The sequence below is a fragment of the Plecotus auritus genome, assembly GCF_963455305.1.
Source record: "Plecotus auritus genome assembly, chromosome: X".
NCBI classification, from domain to species: Eukaryota; Metazoa; Chordata; class Mammalia; order Chiroptera; family Vespertilionidae; genus Plecotus; species Plecotus auritus.
The window spans coordinates 142,271,370-142,298,958 of record NC_137784.1 but is presented as its reverse complement, the minus strand read 5'-3'; positions in this window follow the sequence as shown (position 1 = coordinate 142,298,958).

Here is a 27,589-nt window from a genome sequence, read left to right as displayed (position 1 = left end):
GCAAGGTTTCCCCCACAGGAAGTTGCGTTTCCCCCACAGGAAGGAGCGTTTGCCCAACAGGAAGGAGCGTTTTCCCCACAGAAAGAAGAATTAACCCACAGGAACTTGTGTTTGCTCTGCAGGAAGGAGCGATGCCCCAACAGGAAGAAAGGTTTCCCTCCCAGGAAGGAAGGTTTCCCCCACAGGAAGAAAGGTTTCTCCCACAGGAAGCAGGTTTCCCCCACAGGAAGTTGCGTTTCCCCCACAGGAAGGAGCGTTTGCCCAACAGGAAGGAGCGCTTTCCCCACAGAAAGAAGAGTTCACACAAAGGAACGTGTGTTTGCCCTGCAGGAAGGAGCGATGCCCCCACAGGAAGAAAGGTTTCCTTCCCCAGGAAGGAAGGTTTCCCCCACAGGAAGAAAGGTTTCCCCCACCGGAAGCAAGGTTTCCCCCACAGGAAGTTGCTTTTCCCCCACAGGAAGGAGCGTTTGCCCAACAGGAAGGAGTGTTTTGCCCACAGAAAGAAGAGTTCACCAAGAAGAAGGTTTGTTTACCCTGCAGGAAGTAGCGTTGCCCCCACAGAAAGAAGAGTTTACCAACAGGAACGTGTGTTTGCCCTGCAGGAAGGAGCTATGCCCCCAAGGAAGAAAGGTTTCCCCCCCAGGAAGGAAGGTTTCCCCCACAGGAAGAAAGGTTTCCCCCACAGGAAGAAAGGTTTCTCCCACAGGAAGCAGATTTCCCCCACAGGAAGTTGCGTTTCCCCCACAGGAAGGAGCGTTTGCCCAACAGGAAGGAGCGTTTTCCCCACAGAAAGAAGAGTTCACCCACAGGAAGGTGTGTTTGCCCTGCAGGAAGGAGCGATGCCCCCACAGGAAGAAAGGTTTCCCCCCCAGGAAGGAAGGTTTCCCCCACAGGAAGAAAGGTTTCCCCACAGGAAGAAAGGTTTCCCCCACAGAAAGTTGCGTTTCCCCCACAAGAAGGAACGTTTGCACAAAGGGAGGAGCGTGTTTCCCACAGAAAGAAGAGTTCACAAACAAGAACGTGTGTTTCCCCTGCAGGAAGGAGCGCTGCCCCCACTGAAAGAAAGATTTCCCCACAGGAAGGAAGGTTTCCCACACAGGACGTTGCGTTTCCCCCACAGGAAGGAGCGTTTGCCCAATAGGAAGGAGCGTTTTCCCCAGAGAAAGAAAAGTTCACCCAGAGGAAGGTTTGTTTGCCCTCCAGGAAGAAGCGATGCCCCCACAGGAAGAAAGGTTTCCCCCCAGGAAGGAGGGTTTCCCCCACAGGAAGAAAGGTTTCCCCCAAAGGAAGCAAGGTTTCCCCCACAGGAAGTTGCGTTTCCCCCACAGGAAGGAGCGTTTGCCCAACAGGAAGGAGCGTTTTCCCCACAGAAAGAAGAGTTCACCCACAGGAAAGTGTGTTTGCCCTCAGGAAGTAGCGTTGACCCCACATAGGAAGGTTTCCCCCAATGGAAGGTGCGTTTCCCACACTGGAAGGAGCGTTTGCCCAACAGGAAGGAGCGTTTTCCCCAAAGAAAGAAAAGTTCACCCAGAGGAAGGTTTGTTTATCCTGCAGGAAGTAGCGTTGCCCCCACAGAAAGAAGAGTTTACCCACAGGAACGTGTGTTTGCCCTGCAGGAAGGAGCGATGACCCCACTGGAAGAAAGGTTTCCCAACCAGGAAGGAAGGTTTCCCCCACAGGAAGAACGGTTTCCCCCACAGGAAGCAAGGTTTCCCCCACAGGAAGTTGCGTTTCCCCCACAGGAAGGAGCGTTTGCCCAACAGGAAGGAGCGTTTTCCCCACAGAAAGAAGAGTTCACACAAAGGAACGTGTGTTTGCCCTGCAGAAAGGAGCGTTGCCCCCACAGGAAGAATGGTTTCCCCCCCAGTAAGGAAGGTTTCCCCCACGGGAAGAAAGGTTTCCCCCACAGGAAGCAAGGTTTCCCCCACAGGAAGTTGCGTTTCCCCCACAGGAAGAAGCGTTTGCCCAACAGGAAGGAGCGTTTTCCCCACAGAAAGAAGAGTTCACACAAAGGAACGTGTGTTTGCCCTGCAGAAAGGAGCGTTGCCCCCACAGGAAGAAGGGTTTCCCCCCCAGGAAGAAAGGTTTCCCCCACAGGAAGAAAGGTTTCCCCACAGGAAGCAAGGTTTCCCCCACAGGAAGTTGCGTTTCCCCCACAGGAAGGAACGTTTGCCCAACAGGAAGGAGCGTTTTTCCCACAGAAAGTAGAGTTCACACACAGGAACGTGTGTTTCCCCTGCAGGAAGGAGCATTTCCCCCACAGGAAGAAAGCTATCCCCACAGGAAGGAAGTTTTCCCCCATAGGACGTTGCGTTTCCCCCACAGGAAGGAGTGTTTGCCCAACAGCAATGAGCGTTTTCCCCAAAGAAAGAAAATTTCACCCAGAGGAAGGTTTGTTTGCCCTGCAGGAAGGAGCGATGCCCCCACAGGAAGAAAGGTTTCCCCCCCAGGAAGGAGGGTTTCCCCCACAGGAAGAAAGGTTTCCCCCACAGGAAGCAAGGTTTCCCCCACAGGAAGTTGCGTTTCCCCCACAGGAAGGAGAGTTTGCCCAACAGGAAGGAGCGTTTTCCCCATAGAAAGAAGAGTTCACCCACAGGAACGTGTGTTTGCCCTGCAGGAAGGAGCAATGCCCCCACAGGAAGAAAGCTATCCCCACAGGAAGGAAGGTTTCCCCCACAGGAAGTTGCGTTTCCCCCACAGGAAGGAGCGTTTGCCCAACAGGAAGGAGCGTTTTCCCCACAGAAAGAAGAGTTCACACAAAGGAACGTGTGTTTGCCCTGCAGAAAGGAGCGTTACCCCCACAGGAAGAATGGTTTCCCCCCCAGGAAGGAAGGTTTCCCAAACAGGAAGAAAGGTTTCCCCCACAGGAAGCAAGGTTTCCCCCACAGGAAGTTGCGTTACCCCCACAGGAAAAAGCATTTGCCCAACAGGAAGGAGCGTTTTTCCCACAGAAAGAAGAGTTCACAAACAGGAACGTGTGTTTCCCCTGCAGGAAGGAGCGTTGCCCCCACAGGAAGAAAGCTTTCCCCAAAGGAAGGAAGGTTTCCCACACAGGACGTTGCGTTTCCCCCACAGGCAGGAGAGTTTGCCCAACAGGAAGGAGCGTTTTCCCCAAAGAAAGAAAAGTTCACCCAGAGGAAGGTTTGTTTATCCTGCAGGAAGTAGCTTTGCCCCCACAGAAAGAAGAGTTTACCCACAGGAACGTGTGTTTGCCCTGCAGGAAGGAGCGATGCCCCCACTGAAAGAAAGGTTTCCCCCCCAGGAAGGAAGGTTTCCCCAACAGGAAGAAAGGATTCCCCCACAGGAAGCAAGGTTTCCCCCACAGGAAGTTGCTTTTCCCCACAGGAAGGAGCGTTTGCCCAACAGGAAGGAGTGTTTTGCCCACAGAAAGAAGAGTTCACCAAGAGGAAGGTTTGTTTACCCTGCAGGAAGTAGCGTTGCCCCCACAGAAAGAAGAGTTTACCCACAGGAACGTGTGTTTGCCCTGCAGGAAGGAGCGATGCCCCCACAGGAAGAAAGGTTTCCTTCCCCAGGAAGGAAGGTTTCCCCCACAGGAAGAAAGGTTTCCCCCACAGGAAGCAAGGTTTCCCCCACAGGAAGTTGCTTTTCCCCCACAGGAAGGAGCGTTTGCCCAACAGGAAGGAGTGTTTTGCCCACAGAAAGAAGAGTTCACACAAAGGAACGTGTTTGCCCTGTAGAAAGGAGCGTTGCCCCCACAGGAAGAAGGGTTTCCCCCCCAGGAAGGAAGGTTTCCCCCACAGGAAGAAAGGTTTCCCCCACAGGAAGCAAGGTTTCCCCCACAGGAAGTTGCGTTTCCCCCACAGGAAGGAGCGTTTGCCCAACAGGAAGGAGCGCTTTCCCCACAGAAAGAAGAGTTCACACAAAGGAACGTGTGTTTGCCCTGCAGGAAGGAGCGATGCCCCCACAGGAAGAAAGGTTTCCTTCCCCAGGAAGGAAGGTTTCCCCCACAGGAAGAAAGGTTTCCCCCACAAGAAGCAAGGTTTCCCCCACAGGAAGTTGCTTTTCCCCCACAGGAAGGAGCGTTTGCCCAACAGGAAGGAGTGTTTTGCCCACAGAAAGAAGAGTTCACCAAGAGGAAGGTTTGTTTACCCTGCAGGAAGTAGCGTTGCCCCCACAGAAAGAAGAGTTTACCCACAGGAACGTGTGTTTGCCCTGCAGGAAGGAGCGATGCCCCCACAGGAAGAAAGGTTTCCCCCCCAGGAAGGAAGGTTTCCCCCACAGGAAGAAATGTTTCCCCAACAGGAAGCAAGGTTTCCCCCACAGGAAGTTGCGTTTCCCCCACAGGAAGGAGCGTTTGCCCAACAGGAAGGAGCGTTTTCCCCACAGAAAGAAGAATTAACCCACAGGAACTTGTGTTTGCTCTGCAGGAAGGAGCGATGCCCCAACAGGAAGAAAGGTTTCCCTCCCAGGAAGGAAGGTTTCCCCCACAGGAAGAAAGGTTTCTCCCACAGGAAGCAGGTTTCCCCCACAGGAAGTTGCGTTTCCCCCACAGGAAGGAGCGTTTGCCCAACAGGAAGGAGCGTTTTCCCCACAGAAAGAAGAGTTCACCCACAGGAAGGTGTGTTTGCCCTGCAGGAAGGAGCGATGCCCCCACAGGAAGAAAGGTTTCCCCCCCAGGAAGGAAGGTTTCCCCCACAGGAAGAAAGGTTTCCACACAGGAAGAAAGGTTTCCCCCACAGAAAGTTGCGTTTCCCACACAAGAAGGAACGTTTGCACAACAGGAAGGAGCGTGTTTCCCACAGAAAGAAGAGTTCACAAACAAGAACGTGTGTTTCCCCTGCAGGAAGGAGCGCTGCCCCCACTGAAAGAAAGATTTCCCCACAGGAAGGAAGGTTTCCCACACAGGACGTTGCGTTTCCCCCACAGGAAGGAGCGTTTGCCCAATAGGAAGGAGCGTTTTCCCCAGAGAAAGAAAAGTTCACCCAGAGGAAGGTTTGTTTGCCCTCCAGGAAGAAGCGATGCCCCCACAGGAAGAAAGGTTTCCCCCCAGGAAGGAGGGTTTCCCCCACAGGAAGAAAGGTTTCCCCCACAGGAAGCAAGGTTTCCCCCACAGGAAGTTGCGTTTCCCCCACAGGAAGGAGCGTTTGCCCAACAGGAAGGAGCGTTTTCCCCACAGAAAGAAGAGTTCACCCACAGGAACGTGTGTTTGCCCTCAGGAAGTAGCGTTGACCCCACATAGGAAGGTTTCCCCCAATGGAAGGTGCGTTTCCCACACTGGAAGGAGCGTTTGCCCAACAGGAAGGAGCGTTTTCCCCAAAGAAAGAAAAGTTCACCCAGAGGAAGGTTTGTTTATCCTGCAGGAAGTAGCGTTGCCCCCACAGAAAGAAGAGTTTACCCACAGGAACGTGTGTTTGCCCTGCAGGAAGGAGCGATGACCCCACTGGAAGAAAGGTTTCCCAACCAGGAAGGAAGGTTTCCCCCACAGGAAGAACGGTTTCCCCCACAGGAAGCAAGGTTTCCCCAACAGGAAGTTGCGTTTCCCCCACAGGAAGGAGCGTTTGCCCAACAGGAAGGAGCGTTTTCCCCACAGAAAGAAGAGTTCACACAAAGGAACGTGTGTTTGCCCTGCAGAAAGGAGCGTTGCCCCCACAGGAAGAATGGTTTCCCCCCCAGTAAGGAAGGTTTCCGCCACGGGAAGAAAGGTTTTTCCCACAGGAAGCAAGGTTTCCCCCACAGGAAGTTGCGTTTCCCCCACAGGAAGAAGCGTTTGCCCAACAGGAAGGAGCGTTTTCCCCACAGAAAGAAGAGTTCACACAAAGGAACGTGTGTTTGCCCTGCAGGAAGGAGCGATGCCCCCACAGGAAGAAAGGTTTCCCCCCCAGGAAGGAAGGTTTCCCCACAGGAAGAGAGGTTTCCTCCACAGGACGCAAGTTTTCCCCCACAGGAAGTTGCGTTTCCCCCACAGGAAGGAGCGTTTGCCCAACAGGAAGGAGCGTTTTGCCCACAGAAAGAAGAGTTCACCAAGAGGAATGTTTGTTTACCCTGCAGGAAGTAGCATTGCCCCCACAGAAAGAAGAGTTTACCCACAGGAACGTGTGTTTGCCCTGCAGGAAGGAGCGATGCCCCCAAGGAAGAAAGGTTCCCCCCCCAGCAAGGAAGGTTTCCCCCACAGGAAGAAAGGTTTCCCCCACAGGAAGCAAGGTTTCCCCCACAGGAAGTTGCGTTTCCCCCACAGGAAGGAGCATTTGCCCAACAGGAAGGAGCGTTTTCCCCACAGAAAGAAGAATTAACCCACAGAAACTTGTGTTTACTCTGCAGGAAGGAGCGATGCCCCCACAGGAAGAAAGGTTTTACCCCCAGGAAGGAAGGTTTCCTCCACAGGAAGAAAGGTTTCTCCCACAGGAAGCAAGTTTTCCCCCACAGGAAGTTGCGTTTCCCCCACAGGAAGGAGCGTTTGCCCAACAGGAAGGAGCGTTTTCCCAACAGAAAGAAGAGTTCACACAAAGGAACGTGTTTGCCCTGTAGAAAGGAGCGTTGCCCCCACAGGAAGAAGGGTTTCCCCCCCAGGAAGGAAGGTTTCCCCCACAGGAAGAAAGGTTTCCCCACAGGAAGCAAGGTTTCCCCCACAGGAAGTTGCGTTTCCCCCACAGGAAGGAACGTTTGCCCAACAGGAAGGAGCGTTTTTCCCACAGAAAGTAGAGTTCACACACAGGAACGTGTGTTTCCCCTGCAGGAAGGAGCATTTCCCCCACAGGAAGAAAGCTATCCCCACAGGAAGGAAGTTTTCCCCCATAGGACGTTGCGTTTCCCCCACAGGAAGGAGTGTTTGCCCAACAGGAATGAGCGTTTTCCCCAAAGAAAGAAAATTTCACCCAGAGGAAGGTTTGTTTGCCCTGCAGGAAGGAGCGATGCCCCCACAGGAAGAAAGGTTTCCCCCCCAGGAAGGAGGGTTTCCCCCACAGGAAGAAAGGTTTCCCCCACAGGAAGCAAGGTTTCCCCCACAGGAAGTTGCGTTTCCCCCACAGGAAGGAGAGTTTGCCCAACAGGAAGGAGCGTTTTCCCCACAGAAAGAAGAGTTCACCAAGAGGAAGGTTTGTTTACCCTGCAGGAAGTAGCGTTGCCCCCACAGAAAGAAGAGTTTACCCACAGGAACGTGTGTTTGCCCTGCATGAAGGAGCAATGCCCCCACAGGAAGAAAGCTATCCCCACAGGAAGGAAGGTTTCCCCCACAGGAAGTTGCGTTTCCCCCACAGGAAGGAGCGTTTGCCCAACAGGAAGGAGCGTTTTCCCCACAGAAAGAAGAGTTCACACAAAGGAACGTGTGTTTGCCCTGCAGAAAGGAGCGTTGCCCCCACAGGAAGAATGGTTTCCCCCCCAGGAAGGAAGGTTTCCCCCACAGGAAGAAAGGTTTCCTCCACAGGAAGCAAGGTTTCCCCCACAGGAAGTTGCGTTTCCCCCACAGGAATGAGCGTTTGCCCAACAGGAAGGAGCGTTTTGCCCACAGAAAGAAGAGTTCACCAAGAGGAATGTTTGTTTACCCTGCAGGAAGTAGCGTTGCCCCCACAGAAAGAAGAGTTTACCCACAGGAACGTGTGTTTGCCCTGCAGGAAGGAGCGATGCCCCCACAGGATGAAAGGTTTCCCCCCCAGGAAGGAAGGTTTCCCCCACAGGAAGAAAGGTTTCCCCCACAGGAAGCAAGGTTTCCCCCACAGGAAGCAAGGTTTCCCCCACAGGAAGTTGCGTTTCCCCCACAGGAAAAAGAGTTTGCCCAACAGTAAGGAGCGTTTTCCCCACAGAAAAAAGAATTAACCCACAGGAACCTGTGTTTGCTCTGCAGGAAGGAGCGATGCCCCCACAGGAAGAAAGGTTTCCCCCCCAGGAAGAAAGGTTTCCCCCACAGGAAGCAAGGTTTCCCTCACAGAAAGTTGCTTTTCCCCCACAGGAAGGAGCGTTTGCCCAACAGGAAGGAGTGTTTTGCCCACAGAAAGAAGAGTTCACCAAGAGGAAGGTTTGTTTACCCTGCAGGAAGTAGCGTTGCCCCCACAGAAAGAAGAGTTTACCCACAGGAACGTGTGTTTGCCCTGCAGGAAGGAGCGATGCCCCCACAGGAAGAAAGGTTTCTCCCCCAGGAAGGAAGGTTTCCACCACAGGAAGAAAGGTTTCCCCACAGGAAGAAAGGTTTCCCCCACAGAAAGTTGCGTTTCCCCCACAAGAAGGAACGTTTGCACAACAGGAAGGAGCGTGTTTCCCACAGAAAGAAGAGTTCACAAACAAGAACGTGTGTTTCCCCTGCAGGAAGGAGCGTTGCCCCCACAGAAAGAAAGATTTCCCCACAGGAAGGAAGGTTTCCCACACAGGACGTTGCGTTTCCCCCACAGGAAGGAGCGTTTGCCCAATAGGAAGGAGCGTTTTCCCCAGAGAAAGAAAAGTTCACCCAGAGGAAGGTTTGTTTGCCCTCCAGGAAGCAGCGATGCCCCCACAGGAAGAAAGGTTTCCCCCCCAGGAAGGAGGGTTTCCCCCACAGGAAGAAAGGTTTCCCCCACAGGAAGCAAGGTTTCCCCCACAGGAAGTTGCGTTTCCCCCACAGGAAGGAGCGTTTGCCCAACAGGAAGGAGCGTTTTCCCCACAGAAAGAAGAGTTCACCCACAGGAACGTGTGTTTGATCTCAGGAAGTAGCGTTGACCCCACATAGGAAGGTTTCCCCCAATGGAAGGTGCGTTTCCCACACTGGAAGGAGCGTTTGCCCAACAGGAAGGAGCGTTTTCCCCACAGAAAGAAGAGTTCACCCACAGGAACGCGTGTTTGCCCTGCAGGAAGGAGCGATGCCCCCACAGGAAGAAAGCTATCCCCACAGGAAGGAAGGTTTTCCCCACAGGACATTGCGTTTCCCACACAGGAAGGAGCGTTTGCCCAACAGGAATGAGCGTTTTCCCCAAAGAAAGAAAAGTTCACCCAGAGGAAGGTTTGTTTGCCCTGCAGGAAGGAGCGATGCCCCCACAGGAAGAAAGGTTTCCCCCCCAGGTAGGAAGGTTTCCCCCACAGGAAGAAAAATTTCCCCCACAGGAAGCAAGGTTTCCCCCACAGGAAGTTGCTTTTCCCCCACAGGAAGGAGCGTTTGCCCAACAGGAAGGAATGTTTTGCACACAGAAAGAAGAGTTCACCAAGAGGAAGGTTTGTTTACCCTGCAGGAAGTAGCGTTGCCCCCACAGAAAGAAGAGTTTACCCACAGGAACGTGTGTTTGCCCTGCAGGAAGGAGCGATGCCCCCACAGGAAGAAAGGTTTCCCCCCCCAGGAAGGAAGGTTTCCCCCACAGGAAGAAAGGTTTCCCCCACAGGAAGCAAGGTTTCCCCCACAGGAAGTTGCGTTTCCCCCACAGGAAGGAACGTTTGCCCAACAGGAAGGAGCGTTTTTCCCACAGAAAGTAGAGTTAACACACAGGAACGTGTGTTTCCCCTGCAGGAAGGAGCATTTCCCCCACAGGAAGAAAGCTATCCCCACAGGAAGGAAGTTTTCCCCCATAGGACGTTGCGTTTCCCCCACAGGAAGGAGTGTTTGCCCAACAGGAATGAGCGTTTTCCCCAAAGAAAGAAAATTTCACCCAGAGGAAGGTTTGTTTGCCCTGCAGGAAGGAGCGATGCCCCCACAGGAAGAAAGGTTTCCCCCCCAGGAAGGAGGGTTTCCCCCACAGGAAGAAAGGTTTCCCCCACAGGAAGCAAGGTTTCCCCCACAGGAAGTTGCGTTTCCCCCACAGGAAGGAGAGTTTGCCCAACAGGAAGGAGCGTTTTCCCCACAGAAAGAAGAGTTCACCCACAGGAACGTGTGTTTGCCCTGCAGGAAGGAGCAATGCCCCCACAGGAAGAAAGCTATCCCCACAGGAAGGAAGGTTTCCCCCACAGGAAGTTGCGTTTCCCCCACAGGAAGGAGCGTTTGCCCAACAGGAAGGAGCGTTTTCCCCACAGAAAGAAGAGTTCACACAAGGAATGTGTGTTTGCCCTGCAGAAAGGAGCGTTGCCCCCACAGGAAGAATGGTTTCCCCCCCAGGAAGGAAGGTTTCCCCCACAGGAAGAAAGGTTTCCCCCACAGGAAGCAAGGTTTCCCCCACAGGAAGTTGCGTTTCCCCCACAGGAATGAGCGTTTGCCCAACAGGAAGGAGCGTTTTCCCCACAGAAAGAAGAGTTCACACAAAGGAACGTGTGTTTGCCCTGCAGGAAGGAGCGATGCCCCCACAGGAAGAAAGGTTTCCCCCCCAGGAAGAAAGGTTTCCCCCACAGGAAGAAAGGTTTCCTCCACAGGACGCAAGTTTTTCCCCACAGATTGTTGCGTTTCCCCCACAGGAAGGAGCGTTTGCCCAACAGGAAGGAGCGTTATGCCCACAGAAAGAAGAGTTCACCAAGAGGAATGTTTGTTTACCCTGCAGGAAGTAGCGTTGCCCCCACAGAAAGAAGAGTTTACCCACAGGAACGTGTGTTTGCCCTGCAGGAAGGAGCGATGCCCCCACAGGAAGAAAGGTTTCCCCCCCAGGAAGGAAGGTTTCCCCCACAGGAAGAAAGGTTTCCCCCACAGGAAGCAAGGTTTCCCCCACAGGAAGTTGCGTTTCCCCCACAGGAAAAAGCGTTTGCCCAACAGGAAGGAGCGTTTTCCCCACAGAAAAAAGAATTAACCCACAGGAACTTGTGTTTGCTCTGCAGGAAGGAGCGATGCCCCCACAGGAAGAAAGGTTTCCCCACCAGGAAGAAAGGTTTCCCCCACAGGAAGCAAGGTTTCCCCCACAGGAAGTTGCTTTTCCCCCACAGGAAGGAGCGTTTGCCCAACAGGAAGGAGTGTTTTGCCCACAGAAAGAAGAGTTCACCAAGAGGAAGTTTTGTTTACCCTGCAGGAAGTAGCGTTGCCCCCACAGAAAGAAGAGTTTACCCACAGGAACGAGTGTTTGCCCTGCAGGAAGGAGCGATGCCCCCACAGGAAGAAAGGTTTCCCCCCCAGGAAGGAAGGTTTCCCCCACAGGAAGAAAGGTTTCCCCACAGGAAGAAAGGTTTCCCCCACAGAAAGTTGCGTTTCCCCCACAAGAAGGAAGGTTTGCACAACAGGAAGGAGCGTGTTTCCCACAGAAAGAAGAGTTCACAAACAAGAACGTGTGTTTCCCCTGCAGGAAGGAGCGTTGCCCCCACAGAAAGAAAGATTTCCCCACAGGAAGGAAGGTTTCCCACACAGGACGTTGCGTTTCCCCCACAGGAAGGAGCGTTTGCCCAATAGGAAGGAGCGTTTTCCCCAGAGAAAGAAAAGTTCACCCAGAGGAAGGTTTGTTTGCCCTCCAGGAAGCAGCGATGCCCCCACAGGAAGAAAGGTTTCCCCCCCAGGAAGGAGGGTTTCCCCCACAGGAAGAAAGGTTTCCCCCACAGGAAGCAAGGTTTCCCCCACAGGAAGTTGCGTTTCCCCCACAGGAAGGAGCGTTTGCCCAACAGGAAGGATCATTTTCCCCACAGAAAGAAGAGTTCACCCACAGGAACGTGTGTTTGCCCTCAGGAAGTAGCGTTGACCCCACATAGGAAGGTTTCCTCCAATGGAAGGTGCGTTTCCCACACTGGAAGGAGCGTTTGCCCAACAGGAAGGAGCGTTTTCCCCACAGAAAGAAGAGTTCACCCACAGGAACGCGTGTTTGCCCTGCAGGAAGGAGCGATGCCCCCACAGGAAGAAAGCTATCCCCACAGGAAGGAAGGTTTCCCCCACAGGACATTGCGTTTCCCCCACAGGAAGGAGCGTTTGCCCACAAGGAATGAGCGTTTTCCCCAAAGAAAGAAAAGTTCACCCAGAGGAAGGTTTGTTTGCCCTGCAGGAAGGAGCGATGCCCCCACAGGAAGAAAGGTTTCCCCCCCAGGAAGGAAGGTTTCCCCCACAGGAAGAAAAATTTCCCCCACAGGAAGCAAGGTTTCCCCCACAGGAAGTTGCTTTTCCCCCACAGGAAGGAGCGTTTGCCCAACAGGAAGGAATGTTTTGCCCACAGAAGGAAGAGTTCACCAAGAGGAAGGTTTGTTTACCCTGCAGGAAGTAGCGTTGCCCCCACAGAAAGAAGAGTTTACCCACAGGAACGTGTGTTTGCCCTGCAGGAAGGAGCGATGCCCCCACAGGAAGAAAGGTTTCCCCCCCAGGAAGGAAGGTTTCCCCCACAGGACGTTGCCTTTCCCCCACAGGAAGGAGTGTTTGCCCAACAGGAATGAGCGTTTTCCCCAAAGAAAGAAAAGTTCACCCAGAGGAAGGTTTGTTTGCCCTCCAGGAAGGAGCGATGCCCCCACAGGAAGAAAGGTTTCCCCCCCAGGAAGGAGGGTTTCCCCCACAGGAAGAAAGGTTTCCCCAACAGGAAGCAAGGTTTCCCCCACAGGAAGTTGCATTTCCCCCACAGGAAGGAGCGTTTGCCCAACAGGAAGGAGCGTTTTCCCCACAGAAAGAAGAGTTCACCCACAGTAACGTGTGTTTTCCCTCAGGAAGGAGCGTTGCCCCCACATAGGAAGGTTTCCCCAATGGAAGGTGCGTTTCCCACACTGGAAGGAGCGTTTGCCCAACAGGAAGGAGCGTTTTCCCCAAAGAAAGAAAAGTTCACCCAGAGGAAGGTTTGTTTATCCTGCAGGAAGTAGCGTTGCCCCCACAGAAAGAAGAGTTTACCCACAGGAACGTGTGTTTGCCCTGCAGGAAGGAGCGATGCCCCAACTGGAAGAAAGGTTTCCCAAACAGGAAGGAAGGATTCCCCCACAAGAAGAAAGGTTTCCCCCACAGGAAGCAAGGTTTCCTTCACAGGAAGTTGCGTTTACCCCACAGGAAGGAGCGTTTGCCCAACAGGAAGGAGCGTTTTCCCCACAGAAAGAAGAATTAACCCACAGGAACTTGTGTTTGCTCTGCAGGAAGGAGCGATGCCCCCACAGGAAGAAAGGTTTCCCCCCCAGGAAGGAAGGTTTCCCCCACAGGAAGAAAGGTTTCCCCCACAGGAAGCAAGGTTTCCCCCACAGGAAGTTGCGTTTCCCCCACAGGAAGGAGCGTTTGCCCAACAGGAAGGAGCGCTTTCCCCACAGAAAGAAGAGTTCACACAAAGGAACGTGTGTTTGCCCTGCAGGAAGGAGCGATGCCCTTACAGGAAGAAAGGTTTCCCCCCCCAGGAAGGAAGGTTTCCCCCACAGGAAGAAAGGTTTCCCCCACAGGACGCAAGTTTTCCCCCACAGGAAGTTGCGTTTCCCCCACAGGAATGAGTGTTTGACCAACAGGAAGGAGCATTTTGCCCACAAAAAGAAGAGTTCACCCAGAGGAATGTTTGTTTACCCTGCAGGAAGTAGCGTTGCCCCCACAGAAAGAAGAGTTTACCCACAGGAACGTGTGTTTGCCCTGCAGGAAGGAGCGATGCCCCCACAGGAAGAAAGGTTTCCCCCCCAGGAAGGAAGGTTTCCCCCACAGGAAGAAAGGTTTCCCCCACAGGAAGCAAGGTTTCTTCCACAGGAAGTTGCGTTTCCCCCACAGGAAAAAGCGTTTGCCCAACAGGAAGGAGCGTTTTCCCCACAGAAAAAAGAATTAACCCACAGGAACTTGTGTTTGCTCTGCAGGAAGGAGCGATGCCCCCACAGGAAGAAAGGTTTCCCCCCCAGGAAGGAAGGTTTCCCCCACAGGAAGAAAGGTTTCCCCCACAGGAAGCAAGGTTTTCCCCACAGGAAGTTGCGTTTCCCCCACAGGAAGGAGCGTTTGTTTGCCCAACAGGAAGGAGCGTTTTCCCCACAGAAAGAAGAGTTCACCCACAGGAACGCGTGTTTGCCCTGCAGGAAGGAGCGATGCCCCCACAGGAAGAAAGCTATCCCTACAGGAAGGAAGGTTTCCCCCACAGGACGTTGCGTTTCCCCCACAGGAAGGAGCGTTTGCCCAACAGGAATGAGCGTTTTCCCCAAAGAAAGAAAAGTTCACCCAGAGGAAGGTTTGTTTGCCCTGCAGGAAGGAGCGATGCCCCCACAGGAAGAAAGGTTTCCCCCCCAGGAAGGAAGGTTTCCCCCACAGGAAGAAAGGTTTCCCCCACAGGAAGCAAGTTTTCACCCACAGGAAGTTGCTTTTCCCCCACAGGAAGGAGCGTTTGCCCAACAGGAAGGAGTGTTTTGCCCACAGAAAGAAGAGTTCACCAAGAGGAAGGTTTGTTTACCCTGCAGGAAGTAGCGTTGCCCCCACAGAAAGAAGAGTTTACCCACAGGAACGTGTGTTTGCCCTGCAGGAAGGAGCGATGCCCCCACAGGAAGAAAGGTTTCCCCCCCAGGAAGGAAGGTTTCCCCCACAGGAAGAAATGTTTCCCCAACAGGAAGCAAGGTTTCCCCCACAGGAAGTTGCGTTTCCCCCACAGGAAGGAGCGTTTGCCCAACAGGAAGGAGCGTTTTCCCCACAGAAAGAAGAATTAACCCACAGGAACTTGTGTTTGCTCTGCAGGAAGGAGCGATGCCCCAACAGGAAGAAAGGTTTCCCCCCCAGGAAGGAAGGTTTCCCCCACAGGAAGAAAGGTTTCTCCCACAGGAAGCAGGTTTCCCCCACAGGAAGTTGCGTTTCCCCCACAGGAAGGAGCGTTTGCCCAACAGGAAGGAGCGTTTTCCCCACAGAAAGAAGAGTTCACCCACAGGAAGGTGTGTTTGCCCTGCAGGAAGGAGCGATGCCCCCACAGGAAGAAAGGTTTCCCCCCCAGGAAGGAAGGTTTCCCCCACAGGAAGAAAGGTTTCCCCACAGGAAGAAAGGTTTCCCCCACAGAAAGTTGCGTTTCCCCCACAGGAAGGAGCGTTTGCCCAACAGGAAGGAGTGTTTTGCCCACAGAAAGAAGAGTTCACCAAGAGGAAGGTTTGTTTACCCTGCAGGAAGTAGCGTTGCCCCCACAGAAAGAAGAGTTTACCCACAGGAACGTGTGTTTGCCCTGCAGGAAGGAGCGATGCCCCCACAGGAAGAAAGGTTTCCCCCCCAGGAAGGAAGGTTTCCCCCACAGGAAGAAAGGTTTCCCCACAGGAAGAAAGGTTTCCCCCACAGAAAGTTGCGTTTCCCCCACAAGAAGGAACGTTTGCACAACAGGAAGGAGCGTGTTTCCCACAGAAAGAAGAGTTCACAAACAAGAACGTGTGTTTCCCCTGCAGGAAGGAGCGTTGCCCCCACTGAAAGAAAGATTTCCCCACAGGAAGGAAGGTTTCCCACACAGGACGTTGCGTTTCCCCCACAGGAAGGAGCGTTTGCCCAATAGGAAGGAGCGTTTTCCCCAGAGAAAGAAAAGTTCACCCAGAGGAAGGTTTGTTTGCCCTCCAGGAAGCAGCGATGCCCCCACAGGAAGAAAGGTTTCCCCCCCAGGAAGGAGGGTTTCCCCCACAGGAAGAAAGGTTTCCCCCACAGGAAGCAAGGTTTCCCCCACAGGAAGTTGCGTTTCCCCCACAGGAATGAGCGTTTGCCCAACAGGAAGGAGCGTTTTCCCCACAGAAAGAAGAGTTCACACAAAGGAACGTGTGTTTGCCCTGCAGAAAGGAGCGTTGCCCCCACAGGAATAATGGTTTCCCCCCCAGGAAGGAAGGTTTCCCCCACGGGAAGAAAGGTTTCCCCCACAGGAAGCAAGGTTTCCCCCACAGGAAGTTGCGTTTCCCCCACAGGAAGAAGCGTTTGCCCAACAGGAAGGAGCGTTTTCCCCACAGAAAGAAGAGTTCACACAAAGGAACGTGTGTTTGCCCTGCAGGAAGGAGCGATGCCCCCACAGTAAGAAAGGTTTCCCCCCCAGAAAGGAAGGTTTCCCCCACAGGAAGAGAGGTTTCCTCCACAGGACGCAAGTTATCCCCCACAGGAAGTTGCGTTTCCCCCACAGGAAGGAGCGTTTGCCCAACAGGAAGGAGCGTTTTCCCCACAGAAAGAAGAGTTCACACAAAGGAACGTGTGTTTGCCCTGCAGGAAGTAGCGTTGCCCCCACAGAAAGAAGAGTTTACCCACAGGAACGTGTGTTTGCCCTGCAGGAAGGAGCGATGCCCCCAAGGAAGAAAGGTTTCCCCCCCAGGAAAGAAGGTTTCCCGCACAGGAAGAAAGGTTTCCCCAACAGGAAGCAAGGTTTCCCCCACAGGAAGTTGCGTTTCCCCCACAGGAAGGAGCGTTTTCCCAACAGGAAGGAGCGTTTTCCCCACAGAAAGAAGAATTAACCCACAGAAACTTGTGTTTACTCTGCAGGAAGGAGCGATGCCCCCAAAGAAGAAAGGTTTTACCCCCAGGAAGGAAGGTTTCCCCCACAGGAAGAAAGGTTTCTCCCACAGGAAGCAAGGTTTCCCCCACAGGAAGTTGCGTTTCCCCCACAGGAAGGAGCGTTTGCCCAACAGGAAGGAGCGTTTTCCCAACAGAAAGAAGAGTTCACACAAAGGAACGTGTTTGCCCTGTAGAAAGGAGCGTTGCCCCCACAGGAAAAAGGGTTTCCCCCCCAGGAAGGAAGGTTTCCCCCACAGGAAGAAAGGTTTCCCCACAGGAAGCAAGGTTTCCCCCACAGGAAGTTGCGTTTCCCCCACAGGAAGGAACGTTTGCCCAACAGGAAGGAGCGTTTTTCCCACAGAAAGTAGAGTTCACACACAGGAACGTGTGTTTCCCCTGCAGGAAGGAGCATTGCCCCCACAGGAAGAAAGCTATCCCCACAGGAAGGAAGTTTTCCCCCATAGGACGTTGCGTTTCCCCCACAGGAAGGAGTGTTTGCCCAACAGGAATGAGCGTTTTCCCCAAAGAAAGAAAAGTTCACCCAGAGGAAGGTTTGTTTGCCCTGCAGGAAGGAGCGATGCCCCCACAGGAAGAAAGGTTTCCCCCCCAGGAAGAAGGGTTTCCCCCACAGGAAGAAAGGTTTCCCCCACAGGAAGCAAGGTTTCCCCCACAGGAAGTTGCGTTTCCCCCACAGGAAGGAGAGTTTGCCCAACAGGAAGGAGCGTTTTCCCCACAGAAAGAAGAGTTCACCCACAGGAAAGTGTGTTTGCCCTGCAGGAAGGAGCGATGCCCCCACAGGAAGAAAGCTATCCCCACAGGAAGGAAGGTTTCCCCCACAGGACGTTGCGTTTCCCCCACAGGAAGGAGCGTTTGCCCAACAGGAATGAGCGTTTTCCCCAAAGAAAGAAAAGTTCACCCAGAGGAAGGTTGGTTTGCCCTGCAGGAAGGAGCGATGCCCCCACAGGAAGAAAGTTTTCCCCCCCAGGAAGGAAGGTTTCCCCCTTAGGATGTAAGGTTTCCCCCACAGGAAGCAAGGTTTCCCCCACAGAAAGTTGCTTTTCCCCCAGAGGAAGGAGTGTTTACCCAACAGGAAGGAGTGTTTTGCCCACAGAAATAAGAGTTCACCAAGAGGAAGGTTTGTTTACCCTGCAGGAAGTAGCGTTGCCCCCACAGAAAGAAGAGTTTACCCACAGGAACGTGTGTTTGCCCTGCAGGAAGGAGCGATGCCCCCACAGGAAGAAAGGTTTCCCCCCCAGGAAGGAAGGTTTCCCCCACAGGAAGAAAGGTTTCCCCCACAGGAAGCAAGGTTTCCCCCACAGGAAGTTGCGTTTACCCCACAGAAGGAGCGTTTGCCCAACAGGAAGGAGCGTTTTCCCCACAGAAAGAAGAATTAACCCACAGGAACTTGTGTTTGCTCTGCAGGAAGGAGCGATGCTCCCACAGGAAGAAAGGTTTCCCCCCCAGGAAGGAAGGTTTCCCCCACAGGAAGAAAGGTTTCCCCAACAGGAAGCAAGGTTTCCCCCACAGGAAGTTGCGTTTCCCCCACAGGAAAAAGCGTTTGCAAAACAGGAAGGAGCGTTTTCCCCACAGAAAGAAGAGTTCACCCACAGGAAGGTGTGTTTGCCCTGCATGAAGGAGCGATGCCCCCACAGGAAGAAAGGTTTCCCCCCCAGGAAGGAAGGTTTCCCCCACAGGAAGAAAGGTTTCCCCCCCAGGAAGGAGGGTTTCCCCCACAGGAAGAAAGGTTTCCCCCACAGGAAGCAAGGTTTCCCCCACAGGAAGTTGCGTTTCCCCCACAGGAAGGAGCGTTTGCCCAACAGGAAGGAGCGTTTTCCCCACAGAAAGAAGAGTTCACCCACAGGAACGTGTGTTTGCCCTCAGGAAGTAGCGTTGACCGCACATAGGAAGGTTTCCCCCAATGGAAGGTGCGTTTCCCACACTGGAAGGAGCGTTTGCCCAACAGGAAGGAGCGTTTTCCCCAAAGAAAGAAAAGTTCACCCAGAGGAAGGTTTGTTTATCCTGCAGGAAGTAGCGTTGCCCCCACAGAAAGAAGAGTTTACCCACAGGAACGTGTGTTTGCCCTGCAGGAAGGAGCGATGCCCCCACAGGAAGAAAGGTTTCCCCCCCAGGAAGGAAGGTTTCCTCCACAGGAAGAAATGTTTCCCCAACAGGAAGCAAGGTTTCCCCCACAGGAAGTTGCGTTTCCCCCACAGGAAGGAGCGTTTGCCCAACAGGAAGGAGCGCTTTCCCCACAGAAAGAAGAGTTCTCACAAAGGAACGTGTGTTTGCCCTGCAGGAAGGAGCGATGCCCCCACAGGAAGAAAGGTTTCCTTCCCCAGGAAGGAAGGTTTCCCCCACTGGAAGAAAGGTTTCCCCAACAGGAAGCAAGGTTTCCCCCACAGGAAGTTGCTTTTCCCCCACAGGAAGGAGCGTTTGCCCAACAGGAAGGAGTGTTTTGCCCACAGAAAGAAGAGTTCACACAAAGGAACGTGTTTGCCCTGTAGAAAGGAGCGTTGCCCCCACAGGAAGAAGGGTTTCCCCCCCAGGAAGGAAGGTTTCCCCCACAGGAAGAAAGGTTTCCCCCACAGGAAGCAAGGTTTCCCCCACAGGAAGTTGCGTTTCCCCCACAGGAAGGAGCGTTTGCCCAACAGGAAGGAGCGCTTTCCCCACAGAAAGAAGAGTTCACACAAAGGAACGTGTGTTTGCCCTGCAGGAAGGAGCGATGCCCCCACAGGAAGAAAGGTTTCCTTCCCCAGGAAGGAAGGTTTCCCCCACAGGAAGAAAGGTTTCCCCCACCGGAAGCAAGGTTTCCCCCACAGGAAGTTGCTTTTCCCCCACAGGAAGGAGCGTTTGCCCAACAGGAAGGAGTGTTTTGCCCACAGAAAGAAGAGTTCACCAAGAGGAAGGTTTGTTTACCCTGCAGGAAGTAGCGTTGCCCCCACAGAAAGAAGAGTTTACCCACAGGAACGTGTGTTTGCCCTGCAGGAAGGAGCGATGCCCCCACAGGAAGAAAGGTTTCCCCCCCAGGAAGGAAGGTTTCCCCCACAGGAAGAAATGTTTCCCCAACAGGAAGCAAGGTTTCCCCCACAGGAAGTTGCGTTTCCCCCACAGGAAGGAGCGTTTGCCCAACAGGAAGGAGCGTTTTCCCCACAGAAAGAAGAATTAACCCACAGGAACTTGTGTTTGCTCTGCAGGAAGGAGCGATGCCCCAACAGGAAGAAAGGTTTCCCTCCCAGGAAGGAAGGTTTCCCCCACAGGAAGAAAGGTTTCTCCCACAGGAAGCAGGTTTCCCCCACAGGAAGTTGCGTTTCCCCCACAGGAAGGAGCGTTTGCCCAACAGGAAGGAGCGTTTTCCCCACAGAAAGAAGAGTTCACCCACAGGAAGGTGTGTTTGCCCTGCAGGAAGGAGCGATGCCCCCACAGGAAGAAAGGTTTCCCCCCCAGGAAGGAAGGTTTCCCCCACAGGAAGAAAGGTTTCCCCACAGGAAGAAAGGTTTCCCCCACAGAAAGTTGCGTTTCCCCCACAAGAAGGAACGTTTGCACAACAGGAAGGAGCGTGTTTCCCACAGAAAGAAGAGTTCACAAACAAGAACGTGTGTTTCCCCTGCAGGAAGGAGCGCTGCCCCCACTGAAAGAAAGATTTCCCCACAGGAAGGAAGGTTTCCCACACAGGACGTTGCGTTTCCCCCACAGGAAGGAGCGTTTGCCCAATAGGAAGGAGCGTTTTCCCCAGAGAAAGAAAAGTTCACCCAGAGGAAGGTTTGTTTGCCCTCCAGGAAGAAGCGATGCCCCCACAGGAAGAAAGGTTTCCCCCCAGGAAGGAGGGTTTCCCCCACAGGAAGAAAGGTTTCCCCCACAGGAAGCAAGGTTTCCCCCACAGGAAGTTGCGTTTCCCCCACAGGAAGGAGCGTTTGCCCAACAGGAAGGAGCGTTTTCCCCACAGAAAGAAGAGTTCACCCACAGGAACGTGTGTTTGCCCTCAGGAAGTAGCGTTGACCCCACATAGGAAGGTTTCCCCCAATGGAAGGTGCGTTTCCCACACTGGAAGGAGCGTTTGCCCAACAGGAAGGAGCGTTTTCCCCAAAGAAAGAAAAGTTCACCCAGAGGAAGGTTTGTTTATCCTGCAGGAAGTAGCGTTGCCCCCACAGAAAGAAGAGTTTACCCACAGGAACGTGTGTTTGCCCTGCAGGAAGGAGCGATGACCCCACTGGAAGAAAGGTTTCCCAACCAGGAAGGAAGGTTTCCCCCACAGGAAGAACGGTTTCCCCCACAGGAAGCAAGGTTTCCCCAACAGGAAGTTGCGTTTCCCCCACAGGAAGGAGCGTTTGCCCAACAGGAAGGAGCGTTTTCCCCACAGAAAGAAGAGTTCACACAAAGGAACGTGTGTTTGCCCTGCAGAAAGGAGCGTTGCCCCCACAGGAAGAATGGTTTCCCCCCCAGTAAGGAAGGTTTCCGCCACGGGAAGAAAGGTTTTTCCCACAGGAAGCAAGGTTTCCCCCACAGGAAGTTGCGTTTCCCCCACAGGAAGAAGCGTTTGCCCAACAGGAAGGAGCGTTTTCCCCACAGAAAGAAGAGTTCACACAAAGGAACGTGTGTTTGCCCTGCAGGAAGGAGCGATGCCCCCACAGGAAGAAAGGTTTCCCCCCCAGGAAGGAAGGTTTCCCCACAGGAAGAGAGGTTTCCTCCACAGGACGCAAGTTTTCCCCCACAGGAAGTTGCGTTTCCCCCACAGGAAGGAGCGTTTGCCCAACAGGAAGGAGCGTTTTGCCCACAGAAAGAAGAGTTCACCAAGAGGAATGTTTGTTTACCCTGCAGGAAGTAGCGTTGCCCCCACAGAAAGAAGAGTTTACCCACAGGAACGTGTGTTTGCCCTGCAGGAAGGAGCGATGCCCCCAAGGAAGAAAGGTTCCCCCCCCAGCAAGGAAGGTTTCCCCCACAGGAAGAAAGGTTTCCCCCACAGGAAGCAAGGTTTCCCACACAGGAAGTTGCGTTTCCCCCACAGGAAGGAGCGTTTGCCCAACAGGAAGGAGCGTTTTCCCCACAGAAAGAAGAATTAACCCACAGAAACTTGTGTTTACTCTGCAGGAAGGAGCGATGCCCCCACAGGAAGAAAGGTTTTACCCCCAGGAAGGAAGGTTTCCCCCACAGGAAGAAAGGTTTCTCCCACAGGAAGCAAGTTTTCCCCCACAGGAAGTTGCGTTTCCCCCACAGGAAGGAGCGTTTGCCCAACAGGAAGGAGCGTTTTCCCAACAGAAAGAAGAGTTCACACAAAGGAACGTGTTTGCCCTGTAGAAAGGAGCGTTGCCCCCACAGGAAGAAGGGTTTCCCCCCCAGGAAGGAAGGTTTCCCCCACAGGAACAAAGGTTTCCCCACAGGAAGCAAGGTTTCCCCCACAGGAAGTTGCGTTTCCCCCACAGGAAGGAACGTTTGCCCAACAGGAAGGAGCGTTTTTCCCACAGAAAGTAGAGTTCACACACAGGAACGTGTGTTTCCCCTGCAGGAAGGAGCATTTCCCCCACAGGAAGAAAGCTATCCCCACAGGAAGGAAGTTTTCCCCCATAGGACGTTGCGTTTCCCCCACAGGAAGGAGTGTTTGCCCAACAGGAATGAGCGTTTTCCCCAAAGAAAGAAAATTTCACCCAGAGGAAGGTTTGTTTGCCCTGCAGGAAGGAGCGATGCCCCCACAGGAAGAAAGGTTTCCCCCCCAGGAAGGAGGGTTTCCCCCACAGGAAGAAAGGTTTCCCCCACAGGAAGCAAGGTTTCCCCCACAGGAAGTTGCGTTTCCCCCACAGGAATGAGCGTTTGCCCAATAGGAAGGAGCGTTTTGCCCACAGAAAGAAGAGTTCACCAAGAGGAATGTTTGTTTACCCTGCAGGAAGTAGCGTTGCCCCCACAGAAAGAAGAGTTTACCCACAGGAACGTGTGTTTGCCCTGCATGAAGGAGCAATGCCCCCACAGGAAGAAAGCTATCCCCACAGGAAGGAAGGTTTCCCCCACAGGAAGTTGCGTTTCCCCCACAGGAAGGAGCGTTTGCCCAACAGGAAGGAGCGTTTTCCCCACAGAAAGAAGAGTTCACACAAAGGAACGTGTGTTTGCCCTGCAGAAAGGAGCGTTGCCCCCACAGGAAGAATGGTTTCCCCCCCAGGAAGGAAGGTTTCCCCCACAGGAAGAAAGGTTTCCTCCACAGGAAGCAAGGTTTCCCCCACAGGAAGTTGCGTTTCCCCCACAGGAATGAGCGTTTGCCCAATAGGAAGGAGCGTTTTGCCCACAGAAAGAAGAGTTCACCAAGAGGAATGTTTGTTTACCCTGCAGGAAGTAGCGTTGCCCCCACAGAAAGAAGAGTTTACCCACAGGAACGTGTGTTTGCCCTGCAGGAAGGAGCGATGCCCCCACAGGATGAAAGGTTTCCCCCCCAGGAAGGAAGGTTTCCCCCACAGGAAGAAAGGTTTCCCCCACAGGAAGCAAGGTTTCCCCCACAGGAAGCAAGGTTTCCCCCACAGGAAGTTGCGTTTCCCCCACAGGAAAAAGAGTTTGCCCAACAGGAAGGAGCGTTTTCCCCACAGAAAAAAGAATTAACCCACAGGAACCTGTGTTTGCTCTGCAGGAAGGAGCGATGCCCCCACAGGAAGAAAGGTTTCCCCCCCAGGAAGAAAGGTTTCCCCCACAGGAAGCAAGGTTTCCCCCACAGGAAGTTGCTTTTCCCCCACAGGAAGGAGCGTTTGCCCAACAGGAAGGAGTGTTTTGCCCACAGAAAGAAGAGTTCACCAAGAGGAAGGTTTGTTTACCCTGCAGGAAGTAGCGTTGCCCCCACAGAAAGAAGAGTTTACCCACAGGAACGTGTGTTTGCCCTGCAGGAAGGAGCGATGCCCCCACAGGAAGAAAGGTTTCTCCCCCAGGAAGGAAGGTTTCCCCCACAGGAAGAAAGGTTTCCCCACAGGAAGAAAGGTTTCCCCCACAGAATGTTGCGTTTCCCCCACAAGAAGGAACGTTTGCACAACAGGAAGGAGCGTGTTTCCCACAGAAAGAAGAGTTCACAAACAAGAACGTGTGTTTCCCCTGCAGGAAGGAGCGTTGCCCCCACAGAAAGAAAGATTTCCCCACAGGAAGGAAGGTTTCCCACACAGGACGTTGCGTTTCCCCCACAGGAAGGAGCGTTTGCCCAATAGGAAGGAGCGTTTTCCCCAGAGAAAGAAAAGTTCACCCAGAGGAAGGTTTGTTTGCCCTGCAGGAAGTAGCGTTGCCCCCACAGAAAGAAGAGTTTACCCACAGGAACGTGTGTTTGCCCTGCAGGAAGGAGCGATGCCCCCAAGGAAGAAAGGTTTCCCCCCCAGGAAAGAAGGTTTCCCGCACAGGAAGAAAGGTTTCCCCAACAGGAAGCAAGGTTTCCCCCACAGGAAGTTGCGTTTCCCCCACAGGAAGGAGCGTTTTCCCAACAGGAAGGAGCGTTTTCCCCACAGAAAGAAGAATTAACCCACAGAAACTTGTGTTTACTCTGCAGGAAGGAGCGATGCCCCCAAAGAAGAAAGGTTTTACCCCCAGGAAGGAAGGTTTCCCCCACAGGAAGAAAGGTTTCTCCCACAGGAAGCAAGGTTTCCCCCACAGGAAGTTGCGTTTCCCCCACAGGAAGGAGCGTTTGCCCAACAGGAAGGAGCGTTTTCCCAACAGAAAGAAGAGTTCACATAAAGGAACGTGTTTGCCCTGTAGAAAGGAGCGTTGCCCCCACAGGAAAAAGGGTTTCCCCCCCAGGAAGGAAGGTTTCCCCCACAGGAAGAAAGGTTTCCCCACAGGAAGCAAGGTTTCCCCCACAGGAAGTTGCGTTTCCCCCACAGGAAGGAACGTTTGCCCAACAGGAAGGAGCGTTTTTCCCACAGAAAGTAGAGTTCACACACAGGAACGTGTGTTTCCCCTGCAGGAAGGAGCATTGCCCCCACAGGAAGAAAGCTATCCCCACAGGAAGGAAGTTTTCCCCCATAGGACGTTGCGTTTCCCCCACAGGAAGGAGTGTTTGCCCAACAGGAATGAGCGTTTTCCCCAAAGAAAGAAAAGTTCACCCAGAGGAAGGTTTGTTTGCCCTGCAGGAAGGAGCGATGCCCCCACAGGAAGAAAGGTTTCCCCCCCAGGAAGGAGGGTTTCCCCCACAGGAAGAAAGGTTTCCCCCACAGGAAGCAAGGTTTCCCCCACAGGAAGTTGCGTTTCCCCCACAGGAAGGAGAGTTTGCCCAACAGGAAGGAGCGTTTTCCCCACAGAAAGAAGAGTTCACCCACAGGAAAGTGTGTTTGCCCTGCAGGAAGGAGCGATGCCCCCACAGGAAGAAAGCTATCCCCACAGGAAGGAAGGTTTCCCCCACAGGACGTTGCGTTTCCCCCACAGGAAGGAGCGTTTGCCCAACAGGAATGAGCGTTTTCCCCAAAGAAAGAAAAGTTCACCCAGAGGAAGGTTGGTTTGCCCTGCAGGAAGGAGCGATGCCCCCACAGGAAGAAAGGTTTCCCCCCCAGGAAGGAAGGTTTCCCCCTTAGGATGTAAGGTTTCCCCCACAGGAAGCAAGGTTTCCCCCACAGAAAGTTGCTTTTCCCCCAGAGGAAGGAGTGTTTACCCAACAGGAAGGAGTGTTTTGCCCACAGAAATAAGAGTTCACCAAGAGGAAGGTTTGTTTACCCTGCAGGAAGTAGCGTTGCCCCCACAGAAAGAAGAGTTTACCCACAGGAACGTGTGTTTGCCCTGCAGGAAGGAGCGATGCCCCCACAGGAAGAAAGGTTTCCCCCCCAGGAAGGAAGGTTTCCCCCACAGGAAGAAAGGTTTCCCCCACAGGAAGCAAGGTTTCCCCCACAGGAAGTTGCGTTTACCCCACAGAAGGAGCGTTTGCCCAACAGGAAGGAGCGTTTTCCCCACAGAAAGAAGAATTAACCCACAGGAACTTGTGTTTGCTCTGCAGGAAGGAGCGATGCTCCCACAGGAAGAAAGGTTTCCCCCCCAGGAAGGAAGGTTTCCCCCACAGGAAGAAAGGTTTCCCCAACAGGAAGCAAGGTTTCCCCCACAGGAAGTTGCGTTTCCCCCACAGGAAAAAGCGTTTGCAAAACAGGAAGGAGCGTTTTCCCCACAGAAAGAAGAGTTCACCCACAGGAAGGTGTGTTTGCCCTGCATGAAGGAGCGATGCCCCCACAGGAAGAAAGGTTTCCCCCCCAGGAAGGAAGGTTTCCCCCACAGGAAGAAAGGTTTCCCCCCCAGGAAGGAGGGTTTCCCCCACAGGAAGAAAGGTTTCCCCCACAGGAAGCAAGGTTTCCCCCACAGGAAGTTGCGTTTCCCCCACAGGAAGGAGCGTTTGCCCAACAGGAAGGAGCGTTTTCCCCACAGAAAGAAGAGTTCACCCACAGGAACGTGTGTTTGCCCTCAGGAAGTAGCGTTGACCGCACATAGGAAGGTTTCCCCCAATGGAAGGTGCGTTTCCCACACTGGAAGGAGCGTTTGCCCAACAGGAAGGAGCGTTTTCCCCAAAGAAAGAAAAGTTCACCCAGAGGAAGGTTTGTTTATCCTGCAGGAAGTAGCGTTGCCCCCACAGAAAGAAGAGTTTACCCACAGGAACGTGTGTTTGCCCTGCAGGAAGGAGCGATGCCCCCACAGGAAGAAAGGTTTCCCCCCCAGGAAGGAAGGTTTCCTCCACAGGAAGAAATGTTTCCCCAACAGGAAGTTGCGTTTCCCCCACAGGAAGGAGCGTTTGCCCAACAGGAAGGAGCGCTTTCCCCACAGAAAGAAGAGTTCTCACAAAGGAACGTGTGTTTGCCCTGCAGGAAGGAGCGATGCCCCCACAGGAAGAAAGGTTTCCTTCCCCAGGAAGGAAGGTTTCCCCCACTGGAAGAAAGGTTTCCCCCACAGGAAGCAAGGTTTCCCCCACAGGAAGTTGCTTTTCCCCCACAGGAAGGAGCGTTTGCCCAACAGGAAGGAGTGTTTTGCCCACAGAAAGAAGAGTTCACACAAAGGAACGTGTTTGCCCTGTAGAAAGGAGCGTTGCCCCCACAGGAAGAAGGGTTTCCCCCCCAGGAAGGAAGGTTTCCCCCACAGGAAGAAAGGTTTCCCCCACAGGAAGCAAGGTTGCCCCCACAGGAAGTTGCGTTTCCCCCACAGGAAGGAGCGTTTGCCCAACAGGAAGGAGCGCTTTCCCCACAGAAAGAAGAGTTCACACAAAGGAACGTGTGTTTGCCCTGCAGGAAGGAGCGATGCCCCCACAGGAAGAAAGGTTTCCTTCCCCAGGAAGGAAGGTTTCCCCCACAGGAAGAAAGGTTTCCCCCACAGGAAGCAAGGTTTCCCCCACAGGAAGTTGCTTTTCCCCCACAGGAAGGAGCGTTTGCCCAACAGGAAGGAGTGTTTTGCCCACAGAAAGAAGAGTTCACCAAGAGGAAGGTTTGTTTACCCTGCAGGAAGTAGCGTTGCCCCCACAGAAAGAAGAGTTTACCCACAGGAACGTGTGTTTGCCCTGCAGGAAGGAGCGATGCCCCCACAGGAAGAAAGGTTTCCCCCCCAGGAAGGAAGGTTTCCCCCACAGGAAGAAATGTTTCCCCAACAGGAAGCAAGGTTTCCCCCACAGGAAGTTGCGTTTCCCCCACAGGAAGGAGCGTTTGCCCAACAGGAAGGAGCGTTTTCCCCACAGAAAGAAGAATTAACCCACAGGAACTTGTGTTTGCTCTGCAGGAAGGAGCGATGCCCCAACAGGAAGAAAGGTTTCCCTCCCAGGAAGGAAGGTTTCCCCCACAGGAAGAAAGGTTTCTCCCACAGGAAGCAGGTTTCCCCCACAGGAAGTTGCGTTTCCCCCACAGGAAGGAGCGTTTGCCCAACAGGAAGGAGCGTTTTCCCCACAGAAAGAAGAGTTCACCCACAGGAAGGTGTGTTTGCCCTGCAGGAAGGAGCGATGCCCCCACAGGAAGAAAGGTTTCCCCCCCAGGAAGGAAGGTTTCCCCCACAGGAAGAAAGGTTTCCCCACAGGAAGAAAGGTTTCCCCCACAGAAAGTTGCGTTTCCCCCACAAGAAGGAACGTTTGCACAACAGGAAGGAGCGTGTTTCCCACAGAAAGAAGAGTTCACAAACAAGAACGTGTGTTTCCCCTGCAGGAAGGAGCGCTGCCCCCACTGAAAGAAAGATTTCCCCACAGGAAGGAAGGTTTCCCACACAGGACGTTGCGTTTCCCCCACAGGAAGGAGCGTTTGCCCAATAGGAAGGAGCGTTTTCCCCAGAGAAAGAAAAGTTCACCCAGAGGAAGGTTTGTTTGCCCTCCAGGAAGAAGCGATGCCCCCACAGGAAGAAAGGTTTCCCCCCAGGAAGGAGGGTTTCCCCCACAGGAAGAAAGGTTTCCCCCACAGGAAGCAAGGTTTCCCCCACAGGAAGTTGCGTTTCCCCCACAGGAAGGAGCGTTTGCCCAACAGGAAGGAGCGTTTTCCC